The sequence below is a fragment of the Xenopus laevis genome, chromosome 2S, assembly GCF_017654675.1.
Source record: "Xenopus laevis strain J_2021 chromosome 2S, Xenopus_laevis_v10.1, whole genome shotgun sequence".
Lineage (NCBI taxonomy): Eukaryota > Metazoa > Chordata > Amphibia > Anura > Pipidae > Xenopus > Xenopus laevis.
The window spans coordinates 110509383-110523620 of record NC_054374.1 but is presented as its reverse complement, the minus strand read 5'-3'; the positions used below and the strand labels follow the sequence as shown (position 1 = coordinate 110523620).

Below are 14238 nucleotides of genomic sequence, written 5' to 3'. Positions count from 1 at the left end.
TCTTCTGGCGATGAAGCTGAATATTGCTTATTATTGTAGGTAAGCATCAAACGGAACGGAAATAGCCAACGGTATAGAATTTTACGTTGTTGTAGAATTCTTGTAATCGGGCCCATATTCCTTCTCCTCTGTAGCGTTGTGGGAGACAAGTCGGCGTAAAGCTGAAAGGGGAATGTTTGGTAGATCAGCTTACTTTGGCTGCGTGCGGCTGCTAGGATAGCCACCTGGGTTTGATGGAAGTGAAAGCGGAGTATAATATCACGTGGAGGGTCCTCTGGCCTACGTGGTCTGAGGGCCCTATGAACTCGGTCCATCTCTAGCCTATCTGGCGTAAGATCTGGAACTAGCGCCCGCATTACCTCTGTGACTGCTGTATTAAGATCTGTAATGCTTTCCGGAAGACCCCTTATCCGGATATTGTTTCGTCTGGATCTGTTGTCAGAGTCCTCAATCCTATCTTGCACTTCTTGTAATTGGGCTTGGATCGCTTCGATATCTTGCTCATGTGCATCAAGGACCGTTATGCAATCATCCATTTTAGATTCTGTTTCAGCAATCCTCTGACCCATTTCAGCCACCTGTTTTGCAAGATCCGCTGAGATTTTGCAGGCCATTAATTCCAATTCCCCTTGAAGTAGAGTTTTAATTTTACCCAGGAGCGCTTCTTCCATAGGCAATGCCTGCTGGCTCTGGGTTGGTAGCCCTGGATCCTGACTTTCGGGGATTTCCATGGTCATAAGCCTCCCTACAGGTGATACTGGGCCCCTTTTGGATGTATTCAACATATCTGTAACTGTACGTTGTGGGGTTACTGCCTTACCCGGCCCAGAGGATTGACCAGCCTTGGCGTTCCTATTTCGGCCTGCCATTTCCTGTCAGCATAAACCTCTAGGGACAGAGGGAGTCGCAGCGTCCTGGCCTCGGGACCCACACCGGTCGCCTAAGCAGAATGGAGGACCGGGAGTGATCACTCCAACCACCCGCCGTCCGCGCCAAGGCAAGCGCTGTCTGGCCGCTGACCGGAACCGGAAGTCCCCCTACATAGGCCTCGAGGTCACGCAGCCGAACCCAAAGTACCTCCGCGGGCAAAGTCTCCACACTGGCGGATAACACACGGAACCGTCTTGCCGCCTCCGATCAGCCGCACCCCAAAGGCGCAGGTATCAAATGTCGGGACGGCTACCGTTAGTTAGAAGCTCATAGATACTTGCGGAGCAGGGTCAAGGCGCATCCATCTTGCCCTGCTCACGCATGCGCACCCCCCGACCATCGTTTGCAGGGAGTTTTTATCTGTATTTAATCGACAATTTTTCCTGTTGAAGCCAAAACAGTTTGTTTCAATCTAGCCCTTGTAAACAATACCACCAAAAGATAAAATGATCGGCTGGAAGAGAAAGAAACTTATTTTATTATCTTCCTCCCAATCAGGAACTCTTTGTGGCATGCCTTTTCATGCCATGTCTGTACAGAACGACTGTTTGAAGTGCTCTGTATATATACAAATGAATCCAGACACAGACAGGCTCAGCCCATGCTGATAGTTAGAAATTGCTACTTCATGTTGCCAGAAAAAAGAAACCTTTAAATCTCTTGACATCCCTTGATGACAACCAGTGCTGTTTTTTCCTTACCTTTTCCTTTTCTACCCTTGAAGTTTCTGCCTTTGATTCTGACATTTGCACAAACACAATGATTTAATTTGTCATTTGCCAAAGTAAAACACAGCACTTTTGCAGTTCCTCTAGAGAGTTTGCATACAGTACGCTACAAGCCTAAAATAAAAAATGATAAAAAAAAACAACTTTGTATTAAAGTTTGTGCAATATATCCAAAACTGCAGAGCTCTGGATGGGGGGGGGGGCACAGCAGTGGGTACGAGTGTCCAGTTTGAATGCCATCAGTTATGGTGAAATTGGGGAAGAAGGTTTAATTCCTGTCAAAACACAAACATCACACCAACACCACCTGCAATATATGCCTGGACTGGTTTAAAACACTGCTAACCATAGTACAGGTATGGGACCCTATGTCAGGAAACCCGTTAGCCAGACATTTAATTGTCTCCTAATCTCATATGACGAGAAGCCCATCTCCAATAGACTCCATTTTAATAAAACAATTCCAATTTTGAAAAAAATATTTTTCTTTTTCTCTGTAATAATAGAACAGTACCTTGTACTTAATCCCAACTAAAATATAACAAATCCTTATAAAATTCATTTATAATTCATATTTAATTTTTTAGTAGATTTAAAGTATAGTGCTCCAAATTATGAAAAGACTCCTTATCTGGAAAACCACAGACCACGAGTAGTAGCAGAGTGTTGTCCCAGAAAATATAGAGCAGCTGAGTATTCTGGATAACAGGTCCCATACCTGTAGTAAGAACTATAGATAGACTGCTCTTAAGTAACTTAAACTGTTAAAGGAAAACTATACCCCCAAAATGAATACTTAAGCAACAGATTATATCAAATTGAATGACATATTAAAGAATCTTACCAAACTGGAATATATATTTACATAAATCTTGCCCTTTTACATCTCTTGCCTTGAACCACCATTTCGTGACTCTATCTGTGCTGCCTCAGAGATCACCTGACCAGAAATACTACAACACTAACTGTAACAGGAAGAAGTGTTGAAGCAAAAGGCAGAATTCTGTCTGTTAATTGGCTCATGTGACCTTACATGTGGTTTGTATGTGTACACAGTGAATCTTACGATCTCAGGGTGTGGCCCTTATTTTTTAAAATGGCAATTTTCTATTTATGATTACCCAATGGCATATACTACTAAAAAAGTATATTATTATGATAATGGTTCATTTACATGAAGCAGGGTTTTACACATGAGCTGTTTTACTCAGTATCTTTTAATAGAGACCTACATTGTTTGGGGGGTATAGTTTTCCTTTAAGAAGCTTGGACCTGTAGTTTACAACTGATTTCCCTTGTAAGAGGACTTATGTCTCTTTGCACCAATACAGTCGCCCACTGCACACAAACAGATATTTGTATTCATCATCCTGACTGCACCAAAATAAACCCCAGCCAACTACTTTTTGATTTGTGATCAAAGACAGTATATTTAAATGACTGTTTGTCAGCAGTAAGGTATAAAACGTCTAGATGTCTGGTTTCTGATCAAAGCGGATGTGAGTGACACTTTCCAAAATACTAGAAGAAGTTCGTCATACTGCATATTGTGATATAAATCCTTGGCTGAGCTTCGGGTATTCATTTATTAACAGGGCAATGAAAATGATAAAGAACAGGTGCAAGGCCCACAACGCACCTTTCTCCCCAATTCAATTGTGCACAACTCTGTCATGGAATTCTGGAAGGAACGACTTATACCAGCCATGTAAGGGGCAGCCTGTGGGTCCTGTTAATTTGTCTTTCTAGGTGTTAAGTACCCTGTTTAGGTTCTCTTGTGCATATAAAAATGCTTTGCATCTTGCACTGGATTTGTTATCAAAGTCACAAATAGCATTGAACTCTGGAGCCACACTATGCAAGTGCTATATGAATTGTGCCCAGACGTGAGTGGCTTTGACACTAATCGCACGCATGGCACTTGCGCTATGGGCACATCAGCCTTAAATTCAGTACTCGGTTTCTTATATGAGCTTTGAATCCTCTCTGTTACTGTTGTAAACGTATTTTTTTTAAATGTCTCTAGTCTAACATCTATCCTATGTAGCTGTATAGTGGGATGAAAACATAAATGTGTGCTTGAATAACACTATTTCTTTATCCCGCTTTCCCCTAAGTGCAGTGAATCACTAATCTTTGTATGTACCAGGTCCTATAAGAAATGTACGGACACTAACAATGACAGTTGTAAAATTTGCTACAGGTTTAGTAATCCATAACTATGAATTAGCAGGTTAATTGTTTGAAAGCAAACCTATGATCTGGTTGTTATGGTTTACTTGACCTGCATAAGTTTAAGCTCATTACATTACCCCTAAAGCAACCAACCAGCAGCTGGTTAGTTAGAACAACAAACATGGTATGGGTTATAGGGTTAAGGCAAAAGTGTATATCAACCGTTACCTTCTGCCAGATTTTTCAACGAAATAGTAAGTACATTACAACTACTCACAAGAGACTGCAGTTATATTCATAAAAAGACAGAGTTGCATCAGTTCTACTTTACTGATGTAATCAGTAATGAAACATTAATACACAGCAGTATTGTTTAGCTACACAAAAAGGCATGCCTGATTTGTAATTTAAAACGTTTTCTATTTCTGTTTGCAGCACAAAACCGGAGCCCTGGCTTTAAAAAGAATAATGATATCAACCGCACTGTTTAATCCAAGCCAGGTAAAAAAAGGTCACGCAAAGCAATCTTTAAATCTTAGAGCCAACACTAAAATATAAAGCATTACACCCAAGTATTGCACATGGTATAATTAAGCCTTAGGATCTCTTACACCACACTGCAGGAGCGAACCTCGTGTGGATTTTGTTTTCAGAAGAACTGATTCAATCAAAATTATAGCTTTGCAAATCTCTGCAGCCCATGCAGGAAAACCTTCTTTGTATTCTGTGTGGGGGTTTAACTGTACAAGTATCAAGGTAATACTGGGAATAATACACATTTATGACTCCTGGTAAGAGTAAAGTTATGCAAAACTAGGAAAATATAATATTATGTGCACAAATGTCCTTATGTTGCCTTCTCCAGAGAGTGTCAACACTGGCAAGAAGTTAAAATGTACCAATAAAACTGGTACCAAATCTACATGTACGGTGAAAATGTTTTCTATAAATTTATGGAAATATTGCCATTTATATTTCTGGTATATCATATCATATCATGCTCACTATCATTGGAAAGTAAACTTGTAGACTTTGTTTAGTAAAGGGAAAATATATAAGTCCTTGTTTCAAAAAACAAAGTCAGTTATTGACTAGTTTTTATTTTCTATGAATATTGGTTAATTTTTCAATCATCAGCCAATGGACACTGTCTGCCAGTGCATTATTTGCCAAACTTACAGTAAAGATTTTAATAAGGTTTCATAAAGATTTTTTATAGCCTTGGTCCTCTCAGGTACAATTTGGTATGTATCTTTTATCTATCTGCTGCTGAGAGAAACTCTCTTTGTAAGGGCAGAGACACACGTGGAGACTAATCTCCCCGAACTGCCTTCCCGCTGGCTAGCATTTAAAAGGCCGGCGGGATGGCACTCGTATTCTGAAGTCTCCAAAAGTTTCCTCGTGAGGCGACTTCGGAAAACTAAGCACTCCATGGGGCAAATTCACTAAGCGCCGAAGCGCCTAACGCTAGCGCCAATTTGCTAGCATTGGGCATTTTTGTTACTTCGCAAATTCACTAACGAACGCTGGCGTAACTTCGCTAGTGTTAGTTTGCACCCTTACGCCTGGCGAATTTGCGCAACGGATGTAACTACGCAAATTCAAACACGCGCATTGTACTGAACGCTACTTTTTACGCTAGACTTCCTTCGCCTCCTCAGACCAGGCGAAGCACAATAGAGTAGATAGGTATTGCTTCAAAAAAAGTTCAAATTTTTTCTAAGTCCCAAAAAACACTGGCGTTTTTTCTATATTATGGGTGATAGGCTGAAAAAGATTGAAATTTTGGGCTCCCCTCCTTTCCCCCTACATTTCCTAACTCATGGCAACTTAACTATACAGGGGGCACATGTGTAGGGCAAAATAAAAATTTAATTTGATGTTTTGAAGGTTTCCCAGGCATTTGTAGTGCTGCTACATATTCCTCCATTGAAATTTGAATTTGGCGCCGTATGCAAATTAACCATTGCTAGCGTAACTTCGCTTTGCTTAGCGAATCAACACTAGCGCAACTTCGCAACCTTGCGCTACCCTGAGCGCAACTTCGGATTTTAGTGAATTTGCGGAGCGCTGGCGAAACTACGCCTGGCGAAGTGCGGCGAAGTTACGCCTGGCGCAACTACGAATCTTAGTGAATTTGCCCCCAAGTGCCATCCCACCAGCAATTTAGATTCTAGCCAGCAGGAAGGTTTTGCCGGGCGACTAATCTCCCAGAATCTCCATGTGTGTCTCTGCCTTAAGAGGTTTCTGCCATTACAGATAAGTGTCTGTCGTAGACTAATAATTCACCCATTCAAATAAAAGGGAAGCAAACATCAATGGACATAACTGGTTTCATTGCTGCAGTTCTGAGAATTTTACAACAGGCTTTATAAGCAGGAAATGCTAGAAAATGAACAACCAAAAGTTCAGAAAATTCCAATTAACAGAAATAGGTGAAAGCTTGAAATAGAATTCATTAACAATTTCCTCCGAAGACTTAAAAAACATCTGCATCAATACTTCTAAGCACAGATATGTTCTCAATGCACGGATTCAAAGAACATGATAAATTAAATTAAAATATCTGGAATAAATAATAAATTAAAATACCTGGAATATTTATAACATGTACATGAAGAGTGCTATGCTTGAGTAATTTCATAAAAAATAGCGGGATGATGTTTTATCAAGCCACTTAGTTCAAATGGGAAAATGTCCCTTGGTGTTTCATACATTCAATAAACACTGATTTTTATTATGGCAGTCTGCACAAGTCCCAAATGGCACATTACACTCTATATAGTCTATAAATTTAATTCTATGAATCACTTCGAAAAGACTGCAAGAATTGATATGATGAAGTAATTGTCTGCTAAAAAGATAATATAAATCAGATTTGTAACACAACAGCCACAGCATAAAATTATCTGTAAAGGTTAAAGGGCCAATATCTTCCCTGATCAACAGTTTATTTATTTGTGTAGCTTGGAGCTTGGTGCATTACACAAGGTTTTCAGCTGTGAATACTAATACAGCTGTGTAGAAGTAAAAGGAAGGTTCAGAAGTATTACTGGTGTATTAGATTTATACAACAATTAGTATTAAGTAGAAACCAGAAAAGATATACTGAACATTTTCAAAACTTGTATTTTTTTTTCCAAATCTCTTTTTATTATATTTTCAAAAGGGGAGAGGGTACAGAATGAAAAAAGGGGGAGGAGAGGGAGGGAAAAAAAAAATTGCACATCAATAGACTGTTGAGTACAGTGTAAGGTTATGTAACAAGTCATATCTCAAATACATATGAAACAAACAGAACCTAGATGGAGCGAGTTGGAAGGGTAGAATCGGTAAACAATGAATTTCGTAGAGTAAACACATGTATGGAACATAATCAAGGCAGATTATAAAATTCAATCCAAGGACGCCATGTCTTACTATAACTATCCATTGTATTATGTAATAAAGCAGTAACTTCTTCAAGTTTTCTGGTCTCTTCAACCAAGTTAGACCATTCACTAAGTGTAGGGGGATCCTGTGTTTTCCATTTCCTAGGAATCAGGGCAATAGCAGCCCTTAGTAAATGTTGTGATAGTTTGTCAGAGATAAAGTTGTTAGACCGGTTATCGAAATGAAATAGCATTAATGAAAAGTTGGTGTGATCGTATTTATATCCAGTGATCCTAAAAATGGAGCAGCATAGCTGCTCCCAATAGTTCGAAACTTTATCACAGGAAAACCAGACATGAGTGAAAGTGCCCAGGCCATTATCACATCTCCAACATTTGTTTGAAGAAGAAGGAAATATAGCGTGCAGTCTAGTGGGGACATAATACCATCTTGTGATGACTTTATATCTCATCTCTCTAATTCTAGAAGCCTTGGATGTTTTATGGACATTCGCCATAATTTTGTTTCTAAGAGGAACTGACAAAGTTATATCCAATTCCTTCTCCCAAAGATCAAAGTATTTCAGATTATACTGCAAACTATTCTTTTGCAATAATTTATAAGTTTGAGAAAGGGGTCTAAGAACTGGAGATTGAAGAGATAGGAGGTTTTCCCATATAGTAGGTGATGAGGGTATGGTATTAGTATAAACTTTAGAGAGATAATTGTGAAGTTGATTATAACACCAAACATCTCTCGGATGGGGACCCCATCTCTTCTGAACCTCGCCCAGACTAATAATCCGCCCATTTTTATAAAAATCCGAGAGTTTGGTATCTCTATCATTGAATGTACTCCATCTGTCAAATGCTTTGGTTTCCTGGCTGGGGGGAAAATCTGGATTTAGTAATAGTGGTTGAAGTAACGGAAAGGGATTAATTAACTTGTAAACCTCCTTATATTTATACCAAATCTCCAAAGTCGCCATAACCGTAGGATGGGATCTAACAGTCTTAGGAACATTCTGTTTCTGGGACCACAATAGGTTACTTAGTGGAATTACTGTCGTAGCCTGCTCAATATTGATCCATACTTTATCTTTGTTTTTCAGATACCAATGAAAGGTTCTTACCAAATGAACAGAGATATAATAACGAAAAGGATCGGGTAGGGCTAGGCCGCCCCTATCCTTTGCTAGGGTAAGCATTTCCTGTTTAAGTCTTGGAGTCTTGTCGTCCCAAATAAATCGGTTGAACAGGCTTTTAACCTTGGCAAAAAATGTTTTAGGGATTTTTATAGGCAGAGTTTGAAATAAATATAAAATTTGTGACATAATTGACATTTTAATGGCTTGAATCTTTCCAAACCACGAAAGCCCTAAAGTCTTCCAGGAATTCAATTGGGTAGTTAATTTGTTCAATAGGGGGGGAAAGTTCAGTTGATAGAGATCTGTCAAGTTAGCGGAAATCTGTACACCCAAGTACTTAATACTATTTGGGGCCCACTGAAAGGGAAAATTATTCACAAGAGAGTGTTTCTCAACAGTAGTCAGATTTATATTTAACGCTTCCGATTTACTCAAGTTAACTTTAAAATTTGATAGCTTACCAAATCTTGTCAGCAGCAGCATAATATTTGGGAGAGTGAGAATGGGTTTGGTTAGAAAAAGCAAAAGGTCATCAGCGAATGCTGCGATTTTATGCTCAGATGTACCTACAACAAGTCCAGCAATGTCTTCATTATTTCTTATATGGGCCAATAATGTCTCCATGACCAAGACGAAAAGAATAGGCGAAAGGGGGCATCCTTGCCTGGTGCCATTTTTAATGAGAATCGGTTGGGAAAGGGTGTTGTTAATTCTAACTCTAGCTGTAGGGGTATGATATAGAGCTGCAATTCTTTGGATGAGTATTTCACCTAGCCCAAAGCCCCTCAATGTTTGATAGAGAAAGTTCCAAGAAACTCTATCAAAAGCCTTTTCGGCGTCAGTTGTTAAGATCATTGAAGGAATATGTTTTTGTTTGGCATAATGAATTAGTGAAATAACTTTAAAAGTATTATCTTTGCCCTCTCTGCCTGGGACAAAGCCTGCTTGATCCACATTAATCAGCTGGGGTAATATATTTTTCATACGGTTAGCAATAATTTTTGCGTAGATTTTAATATCCACATTAATAAGAGATATTGGTCTGTAGCTAGAGCAAGTTAAAGGGTCCTTACCCGGTTTGGGTATTACCGTAATGTGAGCTTCTTTCGCCTGAAGAGGAAATTGATTACGGGTGTCAATAGATTGAAAATAAGTAAGCAAGTGTGGAGATAGCTCGGTAGAGTAGACCTTGTAATACAGGGAATTGAAACCGTCTGGCCCCGGGCATTTATTTGCGGGGATAGAATGAATGGTATCAAGCAGCTCCTGTTTGGTGAAAGGGCCATCTAGAGATTGAGCCTGCGACTGAGTTAGAGTAGGCAACTTAGCTTCTTTAATAAATTTATCTATCTCCTTCCTGGGATTAATTGGAGCATTGATATTTTCCAGACCATAAAGGTCCTGGTAAAATTGTTGGAAACAATTGGTAATATGAGGCGTTAAATGGTGAATAGATTGGGTTTTGTCTTTAATGGCGGGAATAAAAGTATTAGGCTGTAATTTCTTTAAGATGCCAGCGAAATGTTTTGTGCTCTTATCTCCCAATTCATAAGTTTTTTGCTTACACCTCAGATAGGCCTTATATGAGAACTGATCTAATAGTGCTTTCAATTGAATCCTTTTCTCTTCTAGTAGTTTGAGGGTGGACAGAGCAATAGATTGTTTATGCGTCTGTTCCAATATAGCTATATCTGACAATAGTGATTTAACCTTAAGTTCCCTGTTTTTTTTTAATCTAGAGCATAGAGCTATCAACTGACCTCGCAGGACACATTTGTGAGCTTCCCAAAGAATCCCAGGGTTGGTATCAGGTAAGAAGTTTTCTTTAAAGTAATTCTCTATCATCTGACGTATTTCCTCTCTAGTCTCCTCTCTCAATAATATTGTACTGTTTAATTTCCAATTAAATACTGGTCTGCTAGCAGCAGGAATGGAGATAGTGACCACAACTGGAGAGTGATCTGATAGAGTAGTCTGAGCGATCGAAACATCTTTACAGTAGGTGAGCCAACTATGAGAAATGAATACATAGTCTATCCTGGAATAATTTAGGTGGGTTTTTGAGAAATGGGAAAAATCCCGTGTGTGGGGGTTCAAACATCTCCATACATCAGCTAATTGCATGTCATTTAAAGCTTTTTTAACTTTCTTCAGGCCTTTATAGGGAATATTACATTTCTTAGTAGAGGTGTCCAACAATGGGTTTAAAGGGATATTGAGATCACCCCCCAAAATAATGACACCTTCAGCAAATGAACGTAAAACGCCTAAAAAAGTACACAGAAATTTCACTTGTTCAGAGTTAGGAGAATAAACATTCGCTATAGTAATAGTTTTGTCGGCAATTTTCCCTTTTAAAATAACATATCTCCCTTCTTTATCCTTTACTTGATCTTTCACTACAAAGGGAACATCTCTATGAATTAATGTCATAACACCAGTACATTTTTTAACTGGATTATTACTCGTAGCAATTATAGGATAATGTTTAAGGGAAAGTCGAGGGAGTTTACCTTCCTTAAAATGGGTCTCCTGGAGCAATGCAATTTTAGCCTTTAATCGGACACATTCATGAAAAATCTGCGACCTTTTGACAGGGTTATTTAACCCATTGACATTGTAGCTGATGATTTTACACTCCATAATAAAGCAATAAAGGATTATCAAAAAATTTAGTACCATACATCCATATCTGAAGAACTGAGTGCGAAAGTGTAGCACTTGTTACATACCTTATCCAGCATGGGATGGGGGAGGGAAAGATAAAAGGTAAAGATAACTGGGAATTAGGGGTTAAAGTCATGGCCAAGCCAGTAGAATGCAGGGAACAAATCCCCTTCTGGCAGTGAAACCTAGTGGCCATAGAAATGTGGGGGGAAGAGTTTGTCACCAAGGGGCGACTGAACAAGGGGAAGCTCAGATATCAGAACTTATCTGCACATAAGGGCTCATAATAATATAACCGGGGGGGGGAAACAGCAGCCTCATATAAAATACAATCAAGGTAGAATATAAAACCTAGTAACTTCAACAAAGGAATAATGATAATTATAATAATAATAAAAATAAATAAATAAAAAAGGAGAAATACTTTACGCATCAGAGGGCTGACCAAACTTGAAATCAGAAAAGATCATTTCAAAAAAAAAAGAATAGGCAAAGAGTCAGGTAAGTAGGCGTCTGAACGCAACCACAAATTAACCTTGGACAATAAAGTCATTTAACTGATCCAATAGGTGATGCAAATCTTTCCCTGGAGCTCGCCGGTTTTGGGGTTCTTGGAGTACGCTTCGGGGTACGTTGAGTTGACCAATTACCTTGCAAATCAAAGTCAAACTCCTGTGTCGGGTTTGACTCTGCAGCCCATCCTGGTAGTGGCATCTGTGGAAGCTGTAGCTTTTTCAGAAACAATGAAGTATCCTCAGGGTGTCGAAGCATTACTTGGCCTCCATCTTTATTAACAATCAGGGCAAACGGGAATCCCCATCTGTATGGTAGGCTTTTTTCCCTTAAGATTTCAGTGATGGGTTTAAGTGCTCTTCTTTTCATTAGAGTCACACGAGAGACATCCTGGAAGAGTTTCAAATTGCATTCTTCAAAAGAAATAGTAGACATGCCTTTAGCTTTAAGTAAAATTTCTTCTTTGAGTCTAAAGCTGTTAAGACAGCAAAGCACATCTCTAGGGGCATTAAGAGGAGCAGCTTTAGGCTTCTGTACCCTGTGGGCCCTTTCGATTTCGATCGCCATATCAGGATCTCTCCCCAGAACGTTATTAAAAATTTGTAGCAGGGCAGGGAAGATTCCTTCAGTGGGGACATTTTCGGGTAGGCCTCTCACCCTAATATTATTTCTGCGACCCCTGTTTTCCATATCCTCCAACTGCCTCTGTAAATCAGTAATCGTGCGGGCTTGGGAGGTAACTTGGGTGTGGAGGGAGAAGTCATTCTGCATAAGTTTGGATTGATTAGTTTCCAAATCATCTGTGCGTTTGGAAATAGTTAACATGTCCCTTTTTATTTCTTGCAGCTCACCTTTCAGTGACGCAGTCATATCCTGAAGCATCTCCTTGATATCTGAGCGAGAGGGGAGATTAGCGAGGTAAGTTTGTATACTCACATTCTCATCCCCTTCGCCATCGCTGTCTTGATCAGAGGAGTCGTGCGCCATTTCAGAGAGCTGATCGCGTTCCACAGCAGCCGGCGCCATCTTGGAATGTGTGCGCTCATTTTTTTTCCGCACAAACAGCGGCGCCAGTTCCTGCTGGGATAAAGATTGTCTTCTCGCAGGGGTCTTCTCCCTTTCCGCCTTATTCTTGCCTGTTTTCCCCATGTTTAGGAAACAAGTAGAGCCTCTAACAGTGCAGATACGACGGAGCCTCTCAAACCCACAGCCGCATCACTCAGTGGCAAGACACGCCCCCCCCTCAAAACTTGTATTTTTATGGGCAAGCTATGATTATGCAATATATTCCTGGGAATATTGATACAGGTAAGGGACCTGTTATCCAGAGTGCTCAGGACCTAGGGTTTTCCAGATAATACATCTTTTTGTAATTTGGATCTCCATACCTTAAGTCTTCTTAAATATCATTTAAAAATCAAATAACCCCAATAGGATTGTTTTGCCTCTGATATGGATTAAGTATATCTTAGTTAGGTTCAGCTACAAAGTACTGTCTTTTTTTTACAGAGAAAAATTAATTATGTTTCTGGGAGATGGCCTTCCCCTAAATCAGAAATCTGACAAACATTAATAGTATGTGGAAGTTTTACACAGTTAGTACCAGGGGTCAGAAGCCAGAATACCAGGCTTAGGGTTGCCAAAAATGATCTTTAATAAGGGACACATAACATTATCCCACATCATGCATGCTGAGACATCAAAACACCCATGTATCATATCAATGTTGTTACTTAATGAAGAGGGGGTTTGTAACCAAAAGTCTTGTTTAGTATGGTATCTCCTATTAAGCAAAGTCCTAGGTGCACATTGTACTGTTGCTGTAAATAGGAAAATAATGGGAAAAAAAACACCATTACATGAAATCCAGATGATTTACAACCAAGCAAAGAAGAAAATGGCATTGCTAACCAACAAAGACGTAGTCATTTGAAGGAGGGCAATGTAACTTCCTCATAAACATTATCTAAATTATACCTAAACTTTCCTTGATTGACTGCAAAATAATAATAAACCATATCAATAGTTGGTGTAAAAGAAACCCAGCATCTGCTATACTGTATAAAGGCACCATGATATTCCCTGACATATATGCAGTGGAGTAAACTATGGGATAATTTAAGAAGATGCTCTAATACATATGACTATGAATAATCATAATTAATAATAATAATAATAATACAGTTTTGCTAGAATCTGTTTATAAGGTTCTCTTTCATTGGTACCTCACTCCTAGCAGATTAGCACTTAAGTATCCATATCTTAATAATGGATGTTTTCGAGGATGCAACACGCCAGGGGACATGACGCACACATGGTGGAATTGTCCTCGTGCAACTAGATAATGTATTAGGGTGTATAAACTAATATTCGGAGTAATAAATGTGAGTTTACAGAAAGATCCCTATGAAGCATTGATGGATGCTCCACCACAAAATGTAACAGCGGCACAGAGGAAGCTAATTAACCACATATTTTTGGCAGCTAGACTGGTCCTAGCAAGGTCTTGGCAATCTCCACAAATAAACTTCAACCTACTTAAGCCCAAAATAGATTGGATATTTGTAAATGAAAAGTTAACCAGTATCGCTCTCGACAAAGTTCCCATGATTTTAAAAGTATGGCAACCCAGGATAGATTACAGATTTGGGGGACCCTTCCTTCTCACTTGCTGACACTCTAACTACCCAGATATAATATTGAGGT

At 39.3% G+C, this 14238-nt stretch overlaps 1 protein-coding gene and 1 long non-coding RNA gene across 2 annotated transcripts in view; one reads left to right on the top strand and one right to left on the bottom strand.

The window, feature by feature from the left end:
* The window catches only part of LOC101027273 (fibroblast growth factor 14), a 334346-nt gene that overhangs the window by 212171 nt on the left and 107937 nt on the right, over positions 1-14238 (bottom strand). The window lies entirely within an intron of this gene.
* On the top strand, positions 8084-12673 carry LOC121400659. Its single transcript, XR_005965886.1, has 3 exons — positions 8084-8404; positions 10092-10163; positions 12379-12673. It is a non-coding gene; the product is annotated as an uncharacterized LOC121400659 (long non-coding RNA).